At 39.6% G+C, this 19,569-nt stretch overlaps 1 protein-coding gene across 27 annotated transcripts in view; it reads right to left on the bottom strand.

Moving 5' to 3' along the window:
* The window catches only part of ARHGAP24 (Rho GTPase activating protein 24), an 826,886-nt gene that overhangs the window by 610,029 nt on the left and 197,288 nt on the right, over nucleotides 1–19,569 (bottom strand). Inside the window, exon 1 of one of the 27 annotated variants that reach the window (XM_084973626.1) lies at nucleotides 5,069–5,085. The exons of the other annotated variants lie outside the window; for them this stretch is intronic. The gene's annotated coding sequence lies outside the window, so the exon portion shown is untranslated. Of the gene's footprint in view, nucleotides 1–5,068; nucleotides 5,086–19,569 lie in introns of those variants that run through there. 27 annotated transcript variants of the gene reach the window in all.

Consider the following 19,569-nt stretch of genomic DNA (forward strand, 5'->3'; position numbering starts at 1 on the left):
AACTCCCAAACCTTGGGAAACTACTACTCTAGAAATTCAAGACAGGATTTGACTTCAGAATTTCTTCTTTTTTTTTTTTTTTTTTTTTTTTTCTTTTCCCACTGTACAGCAAGGGGGTCAGGTTATCCTTACATTGCAATTACAGTTTTTCATCGATTTCCAACCCTGTTGTGGTACTGATGCTAACTCATTCTCTGAAATTAGTTATCTACATTTCCCCCAAATAACTGGGTCAATTTAGTTACTTAGTTTGTTCAAATAATCAGTTAAAAATAGTCCGATTGGGTACTGGCACCATTAAGTCTCCTCCCTCCCCAAATACTCAGCAGGCATTACATTAGTCTCTACTTTTCAAGCACATACACTGGTGTCTCTGAGACAAACCATAGCTCTTTTGAGCACAGTCCATTGAGTCTCTTCTGTGTCAGTTTCTTCCTCAATGTAATAATGAGACCAAGAGAGTGGCTTTTTCCCAGTGGATACAACCCAGTGGCGAATGTCTTACAATAAATCGTATTTGCCAACTTAAATATAAACCTAGAAAAAGTAGCTTTATGATAGCAAGAGAAAGCATCAGATCATCATACTTGAGGCTTTTTTGAGACAGAAAAGAGTCTCACAGGTTTCTCATTTTTATTTTATTCTGTAAATGTCTATTTAGTACTAACTACAGGCAATCTTATAAATAATTTACAAGTATCAATTCTTCAACTTCTCATAACAAAATCCTGTGAGAGGGACTATTATTAGCACCATTTTTTAGGTGAATGTGAGGATGAGCTAATTGTTCAAAGACTCACAACTAAGGGGTAACAGAACCAGGACTTGAATTCAAGCACTCCTGTTCCATGGCCTGTGGTCTTAGCCTCTTTGAAAAGGAGCCTCTTTCATGATTCCCAGACTCCTAGGAACAAGGTTGAGATATCTTGAAGAGTTCCTCAATCGTCCCCAAAAGTTAGGAGAATTAACTTACCACTAAAAATCATATATTCAAGAGTCAGTAAGGAAGTTGACATTCAGGCTACGAGGTTGCTACATCCTTACACAAGTGTCCTTTTGCTTCTCTTAAATTTGGGTACATATTCAGCCTTCTCAATATTTTGTGTGTAAGAGTGACTTATAAGATTGCAGTGATAATTGCAATTACATAAAATTGACCCAAACAATCTGATCCTTTAAGTTTCATTTCTCAGAATGTAAATGTGTCTTCTCTCAGTAACTTATTTATTTATTTATTTATTTATTTATTTATTATTTATGCGTATGGAGGTTCCCCGGTGAGAGGTCGAATCAGAGCTACAGCTGCCAGCCTACACCACAGCCACAGCAACGCCATATCCGAGCCGTGTCTGCGACCTACACCACGGCTCATGGCAACACCAGATCCTTAACCCATTGAGCGAGGCCAGGGATCGAACCTGCAACCTCATGGTTCCTAGTCGGATTGGTTTCCGCTGGGCCACAAAGGGAACTCCTCAGTAACTTGTTAATAATTTTTGAATTCACAGGTGTTTGACTTATGGCTGACCTCTACTTCTCATGCAAATGAGAAGGTGTTTGAATATTACTGCATAAATTATTCAAAAAAATCCCTGTGCCTTACATATATTATGTATTAACTTCAAAAATGTTGGCAGGAGCTAAAATCTCCTTTAAAAGCTATCTGTTTTAAAAGTCAGCACCAGTTTCAGTCCTATGAAATCCAGAGGTGTTTGAAAACTGTGAATGGGTTGAGTATACACCCAAATGGGAGCGATGGATGAAGGAGAGGAGACTGGACTGCTATTCGATGGGGCTGGGCTTCACCAAACCATCAATAACTACGGCCTGAGTCTCTGGGAAGTGAATTGCCCACCTGTGTAGAAGCATTTGTGCAGAAGCATGCCTTGCAATTTATCTCTAAGCTGGGTATTCAGACATTTCTAAAATTAGGTGAACCCAAGGGAGGCGATAACGCTGCTGGGTCCTGCCAGTCTTCAAGCACCGAAAGAGGACTTCGTGAGTCAAGAAGGCTGTCAGGACTGAGGAGGAGGGTGAGCAGTTGGGTTTCTGGGGCCATCAGAGAAAAAGGGCCTCTAGGAGAATCTCTCTCCTAGACTCTGACAACTTCACCTTGACTCTCAGCAATGCGTGAGAACATGCGAATACATCTCTGTCCTCCTGATTATTGAAAGGGTCAAAAGAAAAAAGGGAAGATTGGACCAAGGTGAAAAAAATTACTTCCAAGATAATTACCTTAAAAATGATATTATTTCTCTAATAGCATGTAGTGCTGAAAATGCATATAAATCCAAATATATATGACGAATTTTATATCTACATGTACACGATATTAGAAGAAATACACGAATGCAAATGTGAAGGGATAACATTATACACGCTTGGAAATAATGAGGCTGTTCTCAAATACATGAAGGGCTGTTCCTGGGAAATGAATCAGACAAATTCCATGGAGCTCCAAAAAAGCAGAGCGAGGATCAAAAGTGAGAGTTAAAGGGAAACTAATCTCCTCCTATGAAGAGCAGAACCTTCTAAATTACTGCGCCTAATTCCCTTTTCTGAGAACTTTCCATCATTTCTATCATTGTTTTCATGTTTATGGCACATCTATTAGCCTCCTGGCAATTTCCTGATGCTTGAACTTCCTAGAAATTAATTTTGAAATGCAAAAAAATATTTTTTTCAGGTGCAGCTAATGTAAATGTATCTTAAATAAGTAAGGCGTTTGCTGGTTAAAACAAAGATCTGATTAATTTTATGGGTTTTTAAATAATGGGTACCATATTAAATTAGTGAACAGTCATCTTTTCCTTTGAGGGCATGTAAAACAATAGATGCCACAAGTATTTAATAGGTCTTCTTGGTAAATAATTATGTCCTTCACTTCTTGGCAGTAACCATCAATGGAAAACTTTTGTAAATAATCGAGAACAATGCCTCCAATTGATTCCCCAAGGAAACACATAAGAATATCATAGCTGCCAACAGCCACCTTTTCTAAACACTGTACTATAATAGAGATCTGCACATGCTTATATCAAATTATATATATATATATAAAACTATGTTACTCCAGAGAACCACAAAGGGGTAAAAATATTACTAAATTAAAAAAAAAAAAAACTTCTCTAATTAACAGACAGCATCCTCTCTTCTCTCCTATCTGCATAGGATGAAAATTCCTCCTCCCATGTGGGAAAAGAGTGAAACCACTGCTTAATACCTGTTTTACCTCAGGGGGAGGTTCTTTCCCAGCTAATATGTGAGAAGGAATACGAAGAGGACACACTGATTGTCTCTGCATCTCAACAAGAGCCCCCAGACCCTCGAGATTTGAGCCAGTTAATCTCCGTGGACCACACTCCCTTCTCTGACCTTGAAGGTTGACAGTAGGCTTCACTCTCATCCATTATCATCCTAGATCTCGACCCAGAAAAGATGAGCCAGAGAGCATCGAAACTTTCCTTTGCCACCCAACTTCCCATAGACTCTGAAAAAGACCCTGTATTTGAAAGACCAGGATTTCAGGTTGCCATCCCTGTGGCACAGCTGTTTGCTGGTGCAAAACCAGGGAATCTGACTTAAATGGTTCCACATAATTCTCTGATGTTCGTTTGGAGCTGGTGTCAGCCATGGGTGAATAGTTTGGTGCAGACATTATAAATAGCAAGGAGAAGAGTGCTCATGCATTATTTGAGAACAAATCATTTTCACCCCTCACCACATGCTTTAACACCTCACAGAACCAATGCCTCATGAAAAACAGTGTCACAAACACAGATTTATCATTACATGCACACCTGCACCCACAGCCAGGTGCATGCACACACATATCTCAGTAGTACTAATGAACTCCCCGATATATGAGTCTAATGACATTTTAGAGACAAAAAAATCCTCCTAATAACAAATGCTAAATCATAAGGACAAGTCCGAAAGTTGAAATAAATGTGTGTCAAGACTGAATAATAAATATTTGCCAGTATGGCTTTAAATATTCATACTCCTTGAACCAGTTAGCCCAAAATTGGCCTCAAGGAAAAACAAACAAAATTCAGGCCAATATTTATATCCTCCAATATTTTATTGCAACATTATTTATGATAACAAAAAAACCCCTAAGAGTAACATAAATATCCAACAATAGGGGGAATCGAATAAATTATTATGTCCTCATTTATTCAGAATATTCTGAGTGATTAAAATTTATGTTTTCTAGAGTTCCTGTCATGGCTCAGCAGTAACAAACCTGGCTAGTATCCATCAGGGTGCAGGTTTGATCCCTGGCCTCGCTCAGTGGGTTAAGGATCCAGCATTGCCATGAGTTGTGGTGTAGGTTGCAGACATGGTTCAGATTCCACATTGTTGTGGCTGTGGCGTAGGCCAGCAGTTGTAGCTCTGATTCAACCCTTAGCCTGGGAACTTCCATATGCCGCAGGTGCAGCCCTAAAAAAGCAAAAAAAAAAAAAAAAATTACTTTTCCTAAAAATATGTAATGTGCAGAGATATTTATGACATGTTCGGTGGAAAAGCCAACAGAATTAAAAATTGTACAGACAGTGTCATCTCAGTGTATGACATATTTATATAGAAAAAGGATGAGCCTATCAACTATGCTTCAAAACAAACAATAACTCGAAAAAGAAAAAGGCTGAACAGAAATATGTCAAAATGATAAAGTATTTCTAAAAAGTAAGATAATGCATAAGAGCTCTTTTCTTTTTTATACATTCTAGCATAGACAAAAATTTCCATAATGGACAATTTTTTTATTGGTAGGAAACAAAAATAAATTTCCCTTCTTTATAAAGCTCCCAATAACTATGGAAAAATCACTCTGCAGACTTTTTATCGCTTTTTAGGCTGCTTCTCCAATGACATTTTGCCCAAATTTAATTAGTAATTATGGAAAGGAGATAACAGAAGATTAAACAGCAGACTATGACCCCTTCAAGCATCTTTTTTTAAGGGAGTTTTGATTGTCACGAAATCTCTGCGCTAACTTGACCCTTCAAGAAGAGAAACTCCCCCCGCCCCCAGGGCAGTGAAGGACAATCCGGGTCTCTACCTCTTTGGGGATCTTTGGCTTCCTCTCACCTCCTTCGAGATGTCGATCAAGTTCCTGATGGGCTTGGTGAAACTGCATCTAAAGCAGAGCATTAGTAGCTTGTCCTGCCGCCTCTGAGAAAGTTAGGCTCGGGGGGAATTAAGAGCAATGTGGTTGCCAGGTGCTGCTGGTCTCAGATGCATGATTTCATTAACACCAAGTTCCTAGAAATCCAGCCCTGGGAAGGCGGGCTAGGCATCCAAGTAACAATCTCTTTTCGGTCAGCATGAAAGGTATTTTCCCCCTAAACTGAATGGAGGAAAAGGAGCCTCTATGCAGCAACCTGGATAAAGAAAAATGCATTTGGAGTTCCCGATGTGGCTCAGTGGTTAATGAATCCGACTAGGAACCATGAGGTTGGCGGTTCGATCCCTGGCCTTGCTCAGGGGTTCCCAGGTTAGGGGTTTAATCATCCTCAGTGGGTTAAGGATCCGGCGTTGACGAGAGCTGTGGTGTAGGTCTCAGATGTGGCGTTGCTGTGGCTGTGGTGTAGGCCGATTCCACCCCTAGCCTGGGAACTTCCACATGCCGCGGGAGTGACCCAAGCAATGGCAAAAAGACAAAAAAATAAAAATAAATAAATAAAATAGAAATAAAAAATGCATTTGTAAATGGTATAACCATTAGAAAATATGTGGAAGGGTGTTCCCGTCGTGGCGCAGTGGTTAACGAATCCGACTAGGAACCATGAGGTTGCGGGTTCGATCCCTGCCCTTGCTCAGTGGGTTAAGGATCCGGCGTTGCTGTGAGCTGTGGTGTAGACCAGCGGCTACAGCTCTGATTAAACCCCTAACCTGGGAACGTCCATATGCCGAGGGCGCGGCCCTAAAAAGATAAACAGCAACAACAAAAGAAAGTTTACTTCCTGACGACTTGAGGGCCTAGGATGTGGACAGCCCTGCATTGTAGGAGGAACCAAGGAGACAGAAAAGAGATCAGTGAAGGCTTGTTGGCACTCACACGGGCTGGGAAGGAAATGACTCTCCTCTCGGCCAAAGAGCAGCACAACTAAAGTCTCGCCTCCCAATGCACTTCTGAAAGCATCTCCTTTGTCCCTACCCTCCACACCTCCCTGCATTAGTTTTTCAACAGATAACTAGTTTCAATAAAAATGAGTAATCAAAAGAAAGTGGTGATTCTAGGACCAATCACAAAAGCCATAAAAGCAATTAAGAGAAAGAGAGAGAGAGAAAGTCACTAAAAATAATTTTAAAATAAGGCATATTATATGTGCTTTATATTATATGCTATATATTATATACATAATATATATGCTTATAGTATCTGTTTTAAGATGAAAAACTGAGCTGACAGTGCTCAAAAAATGGGGGGCGAAACTGGGGACAAAAAGCATAAAAATCGCCCAAAATAAAATATAAATTATACAGATGATGATGGGTAGGAAAGGAGATAAGTTCTCTTATACACACCTAGTGTTTGTCATGCAGAGAACAGAATAAGTGGATTAGGGGAAAACATTCAAACTACCACAGAGGAAATCATTACTGAAATAAAGATTAAAACTGAAAATTAAAATGGCTCACCAGGTACCAAGGCAGAAAAAAGGAAATAGTTAACAATAGTTGACAGAATTAGGTTGAGCCCCTGGGAAATTTGACACAAAAATTTTATGCAAAATGAGCAACATCAAGACATATTTAGAGTGGAGTTCCCGTTGTGGCTGGAGTTCCCATCGTGGCTCAGCAGAAACAAACCTGACCAGTACCCATGAGGATGTGGGCTCAATCCCTGGCCTCACCCAGTGGGTTAAGGATCTGGCATTGCCCTGAGCTGTGGTGTAGGTCACAGAGGCGTCTCGGATCTGGCCTTGCTGTGGCTGTGGTGCAGGCCGGTAGCTGCAGCTCTGATTCAATCCCTAGCTTGGGAACTTTCATATGCCACATCTTAGCCCTAAAAAGAACAAACAAACAACAACAACAACAAAATATATATAGAGAGAGAGAGAGCGAGCGCGTGAGAAAGTTACATAATTACAAGGATTAAAAACCAAATCATAAGAGATTCAGGAAGAAAAGGCAAGGTACACATAAGCCAAGCAAGGAAGTAGGAGCAAATGTGAACTTGCCACTTAATTTCTTCCCCTTTTACGGTACTGTCCAGAGTGGAAATGCAATTAAATATAAATAAATAAGTGTGTGCTCTAGCTTTTATCTTCCCTTTAGCTTTAGAGAGATTTTTTTAAGACCCAATCAATCTTTCCTGTGGTAGAGAAACATTTACCTGAAGTCTTTTGCTTCATATAATTCCACAATTTCTTTTTCAAAGGATTGTACTTTTGTTAAATGTAATTAAAATTAAATTTAATGCATAAAAATTAAGTGTAGTCTGCTGTCATCCGCTTATTTTTCTAAAGTTACCTTTAAAAAATCTCTCTACATATGAATAGAAAGATGTTTGAAATGCTGTTATCAAATCTGGGTATTTCTTGGTTGTGAAATTTGAGAATGTTCTTTTTTACTTTCTTCTTTACACTTTATGCTTTTCTATAGTGCTTCGATTTGCAAACAGAATATGTTTATGAAAACAGTAATTCTGCATTGACAAATATAATCATTTGAAATGCTTTCTTTAGGAAAAATAATTTGTATGTATTTAATGTGTCCATAAGTGTCCACTGACAGATATCATGCTTTCAGGCAATAACTAAATTGAGGGCTTTATACAAAGAACATCTAAGAATCACATCAGATGAAAGACAACACGGGAAATTCATGGGTCAACACTCTACACCTGTCAAAGCAAGGATTAAAAATATTTGCTACATCAAGGCTCTTCAGTCTCTCATTTATACAGTACTCTGAAGTACACGGGATCATTTTTTCTTTCTTTAGCTACTTTAATTCAGGGAATGGAAGCTGCCTTAGAAATAGTCACACTTCGACATTAATCTATACTTACAGCAAAAGACTCAGAGTATGCGTTAACAAATTGTGCTGAATTGCGTGAGTGCCATTATTTCTACTGTTACATTGTGGGTGCCCAAACAGACCTACTTTCCTTAATCTCTTAGCAATATTCTTGGTTAAGACCCTCACAGTTGTAATTACGATTGGGGGGGGACCCTTCTAAGTGACCCTCCTGATTTTCATCTCTCTTCTCTTCCCCATTCTTCCTCTATGATGTCTGCCATTGAGAATCATCTTTCTAAAAGTCAAATCTTTACCATCAAAATACAAATAAACAAATGGGACTTAATTAAAAGTTTCTGCATAGCAAAGGAAACCCTAAATAAAACGAAAAGAAAACCCACAGAATGGAAGAAAATCTTTGCAAACGAAGTGACAAGGGATTAATCTCCAAAATTTATAAACACCTTCTGCAGCTCCATACCAAAAAAACAAACAACCCCATCAAAAAATGGGCAGAAGATCTAAACAGACAATTCTCCACAGAAGACATACGGATGGCCAAGAAACACATGAAAAGATGTTCAACATCACTCATTATTAGAGAGATGCAAATCAAAACCACGATGAGGGACCACCTGACACCAGCCAGAATGGCCATCATCCAAAAGTCTACAAACAGTAAGCGCAGGAGAGGGTGTAGAGAAAAGGGAACCCTCATACACTGTTGGTGGGAATGTAAGTTGGTGCAACCACTGTGGAAAATGGCATGGAGATTCCTCAGAAAACTAAAAATAGAACTACCATTTGATCCAGCAATCCCAATCCTGGGCATCTACCCAGAGAAAACCATGACTCAAAAAGACATATGTAAAAAAAAAAAAAAAGACATATGTACCCCCAATGTTCACTGCAGCACTATATACAATAGCCAAGACATGGAAACAACCTAAATGTCCATTGACAGAGGAGTGGATGAAGGAAATGTGGTACATATACACAATGGAATATTACTCAGCCGTTAAAAGGAACAAAATACCAGCATTTGCAACAACATGGGTGGACCTAGAAATTATCATGCTAAGTGAAGTTAGACAGTGAGACACCAATATTATATGCTATCATTTACATGTGGGATCCAAAAATAGGACACAATGAACTTCTTTGCAGAACAGATACAGACTCACAGACTTTGAAAAACTTATGGTTTCCAAATAAGACAGGTTGGGGGGTGGGGGGGTGCACTGGGGGTTTGGGATGGAAATCCTATAAAATTGGGTTGTGATGATCATTGTACAACTATAAATGTAATGATTTCTGAATAATAATATCTGAATAATAATTTCTGAATAATAAAAAATGCTATAAAAATTTAAAAATAAAAAAATAAAAGTAAAATCTTTTTCTTACCTCTATTAAAATTCTTTAAGAAATACCTAACACCCTTCCTATTAAATCAAACCCTGTTATAGAAGGCCCACTATGTCCTGAGCTGCGCCTCCTTTTATAAATAAATTTTAGAAGAGAAGAATGTCTTCCCCACAGGAATTGACAAACAGCTTGCTTTGTGACACGCCTGTCACAAATGATGGCTTTACTTGGCATACTCAGGATGGCAGGAGCTGAGCGCTGCATTTTTTCTAGGTTTAGTCATCACATGACCTAATTTCCACAGCATGGGTTTTCACTGAGGACAGACTGTTCCTTAGCACAGGCCTGGCCTCTTTCCACCTTTGAGTCAATCCCCCCTGAAGAGACGGAGATGTGTTTTGGTAAATTTGGGGAAAACAAACCGGAGCAGGCACTGGGGAGCACCAGCCTTCTTTCTCTAGGAAGCGAGCTGCTCAAGGGGAACATGGTGTCTGCTCCTCCTCTGAGTCTCTAGCTGGTCCTTTTTTCTGTTCGTTTGTCTGTTCCCAGGCATGTGGAAGTTCCTGGGGCAGGAACTGAACCTGTGCCGCAGTAGTGACAACATGGCATCTTTAGCTGCTCCACCACCAAGAAACTTCCAGCCCCGGTCCTTGGATTGGGCAAAGAAATCAAATCCATCTGAACTTCGGAATTAATGAATTTATTTGGCTACTAAAACTAAAGTCACATGCTCAACCTAGCCACTATCGGTACCAAAAAAAAAAAGAAAAGAAAAGAGAAAGAAAGAAAGGTGATATGATGCTCCTTTGTCATTTTTTTCTCCCTCAACTTTTTCAGAATTCTGGTAAGGGAGACGAGTACTGTTTACTGAATGCTTCCCCCAAAGACTCCCCAAAAGAGCTCACAGTTCATTAAGGCATTACACCCTGTGAAACACTGAGCTGATGAGCTGCAATAAGGGTTATATCATTGGTTTATAAAACCCTCCACCTCTCTGCAGCATCATCACTCAGCCCTTGGCGCCTCCAACCTCTCACAACCCCACATCTTCAACCTCCATGCTTCCTCCACTGAGTTTGGTAGGGGAAGGAAGAGTCCCTTCTCCAATCTGTAAAATAACAATGAGATGGAAATGTCAGGATAATCAAGAGACAGAACTGGTTAAATGTGTTGCATATGCTGACTTTCTCATGAAATGTAACGTCCAAACAATACTGAGTTATCATACATTAACACTCTTCTGAATTTTCTGCCCAAACATGGGGAATGTCAGTGACGCAAATGATTCTGGGCCCTGAAGCTGATGTTTCTAGCTTGGCGACTAAGGACAGATGACAGAGAGGGATTTCCTGAGCTATTCTGGGGAATTTTTAACCAAGAGTTCTTGCTTGGGAACAAAAGGATACATGGAATCTTTTACTTTCCCTGGTAGAGGATTTAGAGGCCTCATGAAAAACTGAATTACATACTCCACCATGATAAAATTCCACTAGAACTTGACCTGTGGAAGAATAACATTACATTAAAAAAAATTTTTTTTCAAAGCACCTGATCTCCCCTTAAACAAATTAGAGGAACATACTTCCAAGGGAAAGCCAGAATGATTTCTAAAAAAAAAAGTTTTATTTCTCTTATAATGAGAGACGGTGATCACCTTTTCATGTACTTTCTGGCCATCTGTATGTCTTATTTGGAGAAATGTCTATTTAGATCTTCTGCTCATTTTTTTTTATGGCTGCACCTATGATATTTGGAAGTTCCCAGGCCAGGGATTGGATCCTAGCTGCAGCTGCAACCTCCATCAGCTCCTTCAACCCATTGCATTGGGCCGAGGATAGAACTCGAACCTCCACAGCAGCCCAAGCTGCTGCAGTTGGATTCTTAATCCCGCCAAAACGGGAACTACCTCTTCTGCCCATTTCTTGGTTGGGTTGTTTGCTTTTTTGATAATGAGCTGCATGAACTGTTTGTATATTTTGGAGATTAAATTACCAATGGCATTTTTTACAAAACTAGGACAAAACATTTTGTTGTTGTTGTTGTTGCTATTTCTTGGGCCGCTCCCATGGCATATGGAGGTTCCCAGGCTAGGGGTCAAATCGGAGCTGTACCTCCGCCTACACCAGAGCCACAGCAACGCGGGATCCATGGCAACGCCGGATCGTTAACCCACTGAGCAAGGGCAGGGACCGAACCCGCAACCTCATGGTTCCTAGTCGGATTCGTTAACCAATGTGCCACGACGGGAACTCCTGGACAAAACATTTTTAAATCTGCAGGGAAACACAAAAGACCCTGAATAGCTACAGCAATCTAGAGAAAGAAAAACCGAACTGGAGGAATCAGGGTCCCTGACTTGAGACTATACTAGAAAGCTAGTCATCAAAACAGTATGGTACTGGCATAAAAACAGTAATACAGATTGATGGAACAGGATAGAAAGCCCGGAAATAACCCACACACCTATGATCAATGAGTATACAACAAAGGAGATAATGGAGACAATGGCCAATGGAGACAAGACAGTTTCTTCGATAAGTGGTGCTGGGAAATAGAACAACTACACGTCAAGGAAGGAAGTTAGAACATTCTCTAACACTACACAAAAAGGAACGCAACATGGATTAAAGCCTCAAAGGTAAGACTGGATACTATAACTCTTAGAGGAAAACATAGGCAGAACACTCTTTTACATAAATTGCAGCAATATTCTTTTTGGACTTACCTCCTATAGAAACGAATAAAAAAATAAACAAATGGGACCTATTTAAATTTAAAAGCATTTGCACAGCAAAGGCAACCATAAACAGAACAAAAAGACAACCCACAGAATGGGAGAAAATATTTGTGAACAACGTGACCGGCAAGTGATTAATCTTCAAAATAAAAACTTTTAGACGTGTGTTTTTTAATTTTTTACAAAAATAAAAACCTCAAACAAAAGACATGTGTAATGACTCTATTGAAGTGTATCACAAACTTGAAACTTAGCATTCTTATTTGATTAATTCTTCTAAAACACTGTAGAGGAAATTAATAGGTGTACCAGCCAGACAAATAACTTCTAATTTGTAATAAAGGACACAAACCTCTTCCAAGGAAATATAGTTTCAAAATCAAATCAATATTCCATTTTAGTTAAATTTTTTTCCATTAAAAGTGAAATCAGTAGTGAGTGTCAGCCAGCATGCCAATATTTCAACTCAATCTGAAAGTGTTACTTTTTGAAATTAGAATATCTGCCAGTAGAATAGACTGAGGCTTTATATTGGGTTAGCCATCAAGTCAGGGATTTGAAGAGACCTCTTATTTCTTTCAGAAGAAATTACACCTCTCCAGCGAGAGTACAATTTATCAGCAAGCATCTAACAAAAGTAATCAGATACGTCTGTCTTGGCCTTAGTCAAATTACTGAGAAGTTAACTATGTAAAACCTAAATGTAGTGCTCGAACAGAGGAACCCCACTGTGCATTTGCAGAAATGTGCTTCTATACCCAGCAGAAATAATAGGTCTGAAACACGAACAAACCCACTACCTAGTCACCTCAATATATGCAAAGCAAATCCGAAACTGCAGAGCCATCAGTCTCTCCATGTGGCTGAATGAGCCTCAAACAGACCACATGCCAAGCTAAGCAAAGCCGTGACAGTTAGATCAGTGCTCTACTCAATGACTGTGCAAAGTGCTTTATGATGATTACGCCAGCTTTTAACCTATTTGGCATGAACTGTAATTTGCATCAAATAATGTATGCTGTTGTGTTGAAAACAGCACACCTCCATAGTGAATCTTAATACCTGAGGTTAGATTGAAAAGCTTGAGGTTTCTTTTCATTCTTGTTATTGATCTAATGTCAAACTCCCCCCACCAACCCCGCTTCCCCGAGTCTCAGGTTTATTTTCTGCCAATATGTTGTCAAAACACTGGGAAGATTAGGAAGATGATATTTGTCTGACACTGAGCTTCATAGAGAAAAGGGGTCTATAACAATCCCAAGTAACAGTATGACTATTTGTCGTGTACGACAGCAGGAGATAAAGAAATTCACAGAAATTCAAAAGAACCTGTCTACATGTGGTAGCAGAAAATGCTTTTCAGTGGATTAATGAATAAACCCTTGAGTGTTTCGGAGTGCACTGTAGCAAATGCCCCATACACAATGTTAATTAAAAGATAATAATTTACTCTTACGAGTAATGATTTATTTTATTCTACTTGCTTGGCAACTTATGTTCAGCTTTTTACTCTCGTGGATTTGGAAGGAAAAGAACTTCTGATTCCCTTTTCTCCCCATTTCCTCTTTCTGTCTCCACTTCCTAGTTTGAAGAAGAACCTCTTCTGCTTAAGAGTTACATACAAGCGTTTGTATTTTTACGATATGATATCAAAACACTTGAATTCACTAATGTATTCACGCACAACATAATTTTTGTTATTGGGCAGCTGTTTTGTGTCAGGAATGTCCTGTTGTCTATAAGTTGTGTTTTAGAAGATGCCACGAGTCCAGAGCCAGTACATAATTTGCAGGTGCATTGCAAATTTTAAAGTGTGAGATCCTTTGTACAAAATGTATTAAGAATTTTAAAAACACTAGCCAAGGGTAGGGCATCTGTACAGACTGCATGCCTGTGAAGCCAACCCCACATATGACTTTAGCACTGAAACTTCTTTACTTTTTATAGTGTGGGAAAAAAATGATTAATGTTCTTTTAGAATGCTTTAGGAACTTTTTTACTTTTTTCAGTGTGAAAAAAATGATTAATACGGATTTAGAATGCTTCAGGAACTATGAAATAATAGGATAAGGCAACCAAGCCCTTCACTGGCAGTATGTTTGCATTTTTAACACATTTCTTTTCTTGGCTTTTTGCCTTTTCTAGGGCCGCTTCCATGGCATATGGAGGTTCCCAGGCTAGGGGTCGAATTGGAGCTGTAGCTGCCGGCCTACCCCAGAGCCACAGCAACACGGGATCCAAGCTGCGTCTGCAACCTACACCACAGCCCACGGCAACATCAGATCCTTAACCCACTGAGCAAGGCCAGGGATTGAACCTGCAACCTCATGGATCCTAGTCGGATTCGTTAACCACTGTGCCATGATAGGAACTCCTAACACATTTCTTTATTTATTAAATAAGTTTCTAGGAAGGACCAGTATGCCTTTTTATAATGTTGTACCCCAAATACTTCATTTTTCTGCTTACAGAACTGAATACTTCAGAGATCAAGAAGCACAATGAGGATTCCAGAGCCCATTCCGGGTTAAGAATAACACCTTTTACTGGTACAGGTAAATAGCTAATGAAATTGGCTGCCTACAAGACCTGTAATGTCAAGCACAGAAGTCCTGTCAGCTTTAAGCACAGCAGGGGAAAGCCTTCATTGCTAGAAAACAAAGCAGAGCCAGAATAAGATTAACATAAACCACATTTGATTGGTTCAACAAATATGCAATTGAACACCTCCAATGTGTCAGGTACTCTTCCAGGGTTAGGTTTCCAGCTGTGAACAAAACAGACATAGTCTCTGTCCTCAAGGAGCTCACATTCTAATAACTGACAGCACAAAAGATAATCAGAAAGTGTGACCCACATGTGAATGCATAATCTTTCTTTGCAATTTAGGAATCTAAAACATAAGATACAAATGAGTTTATTTGTAGAACAGACACAGATTTACAGACTGGAAACAAATTTATGGGCACCATAGGTGGTGGCGGGGAGGGATGGACCAGGGCTTTGGGATTGGCATATGCACACTGTGGCATTTGGAATGACTGGCCAATGGGGACCTGCTGTCTAACACAGAGAACTCTACCCAACAGTCTGTGATAATCTACATGGGAAAAGAATCTGAGAGACAATGGGTATGTGTATATGTGTAACTGAATCACTCTGTTGTACAGCAGAAATTATCACAGCATCACAAATCAACTATGCTTCAATAAAACTTTAACAAATGAAAAAAAGAATCTTCTCTTGATAGGCAAATACCTTTAGAGTCTACCCATTTATTCACTTATTTATTCAAATAAGTTTACCAAATAGGCTTTAAGATCCAGACGTTCTGCCGGGAGTAAGAGTTGAATCTATAATTATACCGTTGTGGTTGTAAAGTGTGTTAGTACATGGAAAGTAACTTTGTACATGGGCTTATCTCACTGTTCTCCAGGATCCGTGCCTTAAAAAGGCTTAATTGTCCTTATCCAGTGACTTCAAATATATGGCCTCTGTACTATTCTTCTCTCTTTTGCCTAAGACAAAAATCTTGAATTTGGACTCTTTCTTCAACTGACCTTATGTATAGCCTTAAAATTCTGCTCATGTTAACCTTTCGGCTTTCCACAATCTTATAACTGCCTAATGAGGGGAAACCATGCTTAAGCCTGGACTTCAAAGCCCACCGTTGATTTCTGAGTGTAGGCATAATATTTAGGAAGAAGGGTAAACCTACTAGCAAGCTGTCTCACTCAACGTAAGCTCACGACTATACAAAATAGTTCCAAGATCGCTTCGGCGTCATACCACAAAAATTAATTTTTCATGTCCTTCACAGTCCTAAACAGAATGGCAGAGGGAGTCTGGGGCTTCTACTCCATAGAAAAAAAAAGAAAAAAGAAAAAAAAAAAAAGCTTTGTTTTCTTTTTCAATCTAGTGTCTCAACCATTTCTGGCAGCCTTGAAGTCATCTACAGGGGCCTTCAAGAGCCATTTGAATGGGGAAAGAAAGAGTGCGAAGCTCGGTAAGAAAACTTTCTGCGTCAGACCTGAAAGTGGCATTTTTTATTTTTTGCCACATGCCATTGGTCAGAACTCAAGTCATGTGACCATCCTCCCTAGTTGCAAGGGAGGCTGGGAAGTGCAGCCTCCCTTTGCGCCCAAGAGAGAAACAAAATAAGGTTTGGGGAATACTAGCATAGCTCAGAGATATTGCGGTTCCAGACCACCACAATAAAGCCCATAGAGCAATAAAATGAGCCATGCAAACGTTCTGGTTTCCCAGTGCTTGTAAAAGTTACATTAACACTATACTGTAGTCTATTGAGTGGTAACAGCATTATGTCTAAAAAAACACAGTGTACATACCTTAATTTAAAAATACGTTATTGCTAAGAAATGCTAACCATCATCTGAGTCTTCAGTAAGTTGTAGCAGTAACATCAGAGATCACGATTAAAATATACTAATTATTGAGAAAGTTTGAAATATTGCAAGAATTACCAAAATGTGACCAGAGACATGGAGGAAGCAAATGCTGTTGGAAAAAAATGGCACCAGTCAACTTGCTCAACTCAGGGTTGCCACAAATATTCAATTTATAAAAAATGCAATACCTGTGACATGCAATAAAGCAAAGTGCAATAAAATGAGGTATGCCTGTATATAACATGTCTGTACCACATCAGCCTCAGGCAGGGTGAAACTGTGATGCACTGTGTAAATGTGAACTTAATTTATTACCAATAAACAATTTTCAGGAGTTCCCGTCGTGGCGCAGTGGTTAACAAATCCGACTAGGAACCATGAGTTTGTGGGTTCGATCCCTGGCCTTACTCAGTGGGTTAAGGATCCGGCATTGCCGTGAGCTGTGGTGTAACGTCGTAGACACAGCTCGGATCCGGCATTGCTGTGGCTCTGGCACAGGCCGGTAGCTACAGCTCCAACTAGACCCCTAGCCTGGGAATCTCCATGTGCCACAGGTGCAGCCCTGGAAAAAGAGACCAAAAAAAAAATTTTTTTTTCAGCTTATATAACTCACACACTTAATAATATTTTGAAATTTGTGTTAGTGACCAGTACCTCTAAATACTGCTACATCTGTGTCAGACTGTCCACTGTCATGAAAATACTATTATTGATTGGACCAACAGTTAATATTAGAGAATTTTTGTTTGTGGTTTTATTATGAGATTTGTATACGTCTTTTAAAAAAATTTTCCGATATGAGTTCATTAAAGCCCTATATAAATGTAAGTCTAAGTTCTAAGGAAGCTGTACCCTTCTTAAAGCAACTTGGGCCTCCACATTCAATTAGAACTAGGAGCCTGGTTTGATACTCTATTTCTGGGGCTAGTTAAACCTGTCAATCAGTAATAGATGTCCTGAAATAATATTTTCCAATTCTCTCAAAAACCATAGAATTTTACAGAACCATTAAGATGGTATCAATGCGAGAGAATTTCAGGAAAAAAAAATGATTCCCATGAGTTTAATTCATAGGATTTTGGTGGGGAAAAAGGGCCTATGTCTAAGGAACAAAATAAAAATAAAAACCCTGCCTTGGTATTGCATAATGAAATATCGTCTTTTTAGCTGGGAGGAATCCCAGAGATGATAAAGTATGTTGATGCACATTCTGGAATCCACAAACCACATCTGTCCCTTCTGACTCCTTGGTGTGGCTCAGGAATGAGGCTTGGACAGGGCCAAATTCTGTTGTGTTCCAGCCCTTAGAATGAGTTGTTGATCAATGTGCTGCAGCTCTACTCCTTGGGAAGAATCTGTTGATTAAAATTACTGGGCAAGCAACGTAAGAAATGACTCCCTCAGCGTGGCATACAGGAGGAGGAAGACAGCAGGTGGCGATGTGTGTGTGTGACAGGCTGCTTTCGAAATAAAACCTAATATACTTCTCTGGCTACTGCCAAGAGGAGAAAAGTGGCTGATGAAAATCATCCGTTCCAACACAAAGGGCCTGGGGAATAATGTTTTCAAAATTAAAAACATTGCTTTTTTTTTTTTGGTCCCATTTGCAATGGGAAAAGTTGTTTTGAAGAATACAATAAAGGGGGTCCCTATGTGATAAACCACATTTTCAATTAAGTTGTTTATAAGGCTAGGAAGGAGGCAAAATATACCAATTTCAAAAACAAATTTTAACTGAGACTCAACATTCCATCATGATAGTGCTTTACTGCATTTTCTGAAATTTAATTCAAAAAGGAAATTTAATTTATGGAGAAAAAATAAAAGAAATCTTACATACAGTTATAAATATTTATTTCTTGATAAAAATATATAATTAATAAAATTTCTATTTTATTTTTTCCAAAGAATAATTTTTCCTGTGTTAATAATTAAACATAACAGTGAGCCTACAATTGATCCAATCCAATCCCCTCACCATAAAGGCAAGAAAGCTGGTATCTGGAGAGTGACCTAACAGGACCCTATGGGGCCTTCCGGGGACAGACCCCTCCCTCATATCCTCTGCTTTTGCTCCTCTCTCGAGTACCCAGATAATAGTATCTGATGCACATTCCCCAAGTCATTGTACAGATGCTAAGCCCCCACCAAATGGAAGAAATGAGCTATTTGATGACAATGAGCACAGAGCCCCCAGACCCACTGGTGCCTGAGGAGTGGGAATGTTAAGCTCTGTGAGACCACCCGTGAGCTCCTCAGCAGCCAACCCGAGAGCCGTGCACAAGGTGGTCACATAGTCTGTGACCCCACCCCCACCCCACCCCCCCGTACTCGGCCTTTAAAAATGTTTCGCTAAAACCCATCAGGAAGTTTGGGCTTTTTGCGCACCAGCCTCCCTGGACTTCCTGCTCAGCACCCTGAAATAAATGCCACACTTTGGTTCACCTCAACCCGACGTCAGTGGACTGGCTTTACTACCCATGAGGGAGCGGACCCAAGTTTGGTCTGGTAACACGAAAAGGTAAGCATCTTCTTAGAGTCACAAAATGAACTTATACAGCTGAAATCTGTGAGTCTCCAGAATGTGAATTCACAGGTATTACCGATGAAATTAATAAGCTCAAATGAGATTTTTTTCTTAGTGTTGTCTTGTGTCTGTAGCCATCAGATGATGGCTAATAATTATAATTTTCACATACCCTAATTTGTACCTTTTTTTTTTTTTTTTTTTTTTTTTTTTTGTCTTTTTGCTGTTTCTTGGGCCACTCCCATGGCACATGGAGGTTCCCAGGCTAGGAGCTGAATCAGAGCTGTAGCCGCTGGCCTATGCCAGAGCCACAGCAATGCAAGATCCAAGCCACGTCTGCGACCTACATCACAGCTCATGGCGAGGCTGGATCCTTAACCCACTGAGCAAGGCCAAGGATCGAACCCGCAACCTCATGGTTCCTAGTGGGATTCACTAACCACTGAGCCACGACGGGAACTCTTGTACATTATTTACATTAAATTACATTTTATATACGAACTGTAAGTCCAAGTATACAAAATAAAATGAACACCAACTGATTCAATCTT

This window comes from Sus scrofa, chromosome 8 (genome assembly GCF_054392235.1).
Source record: "Sus scrofa isolate SSC_HxYL_T2T_F1_AM1 chromosome 8, Sscrofa_HxYL_maternal_Yorkshire_Landrace_v2.0, whole genome shotgun sequence".
Lineage (NCBI taxonomy): Eukaryota > Metazoa > Chordata > Mammalia > Artiodactyla > Suidae > Sus > Sus scrofa.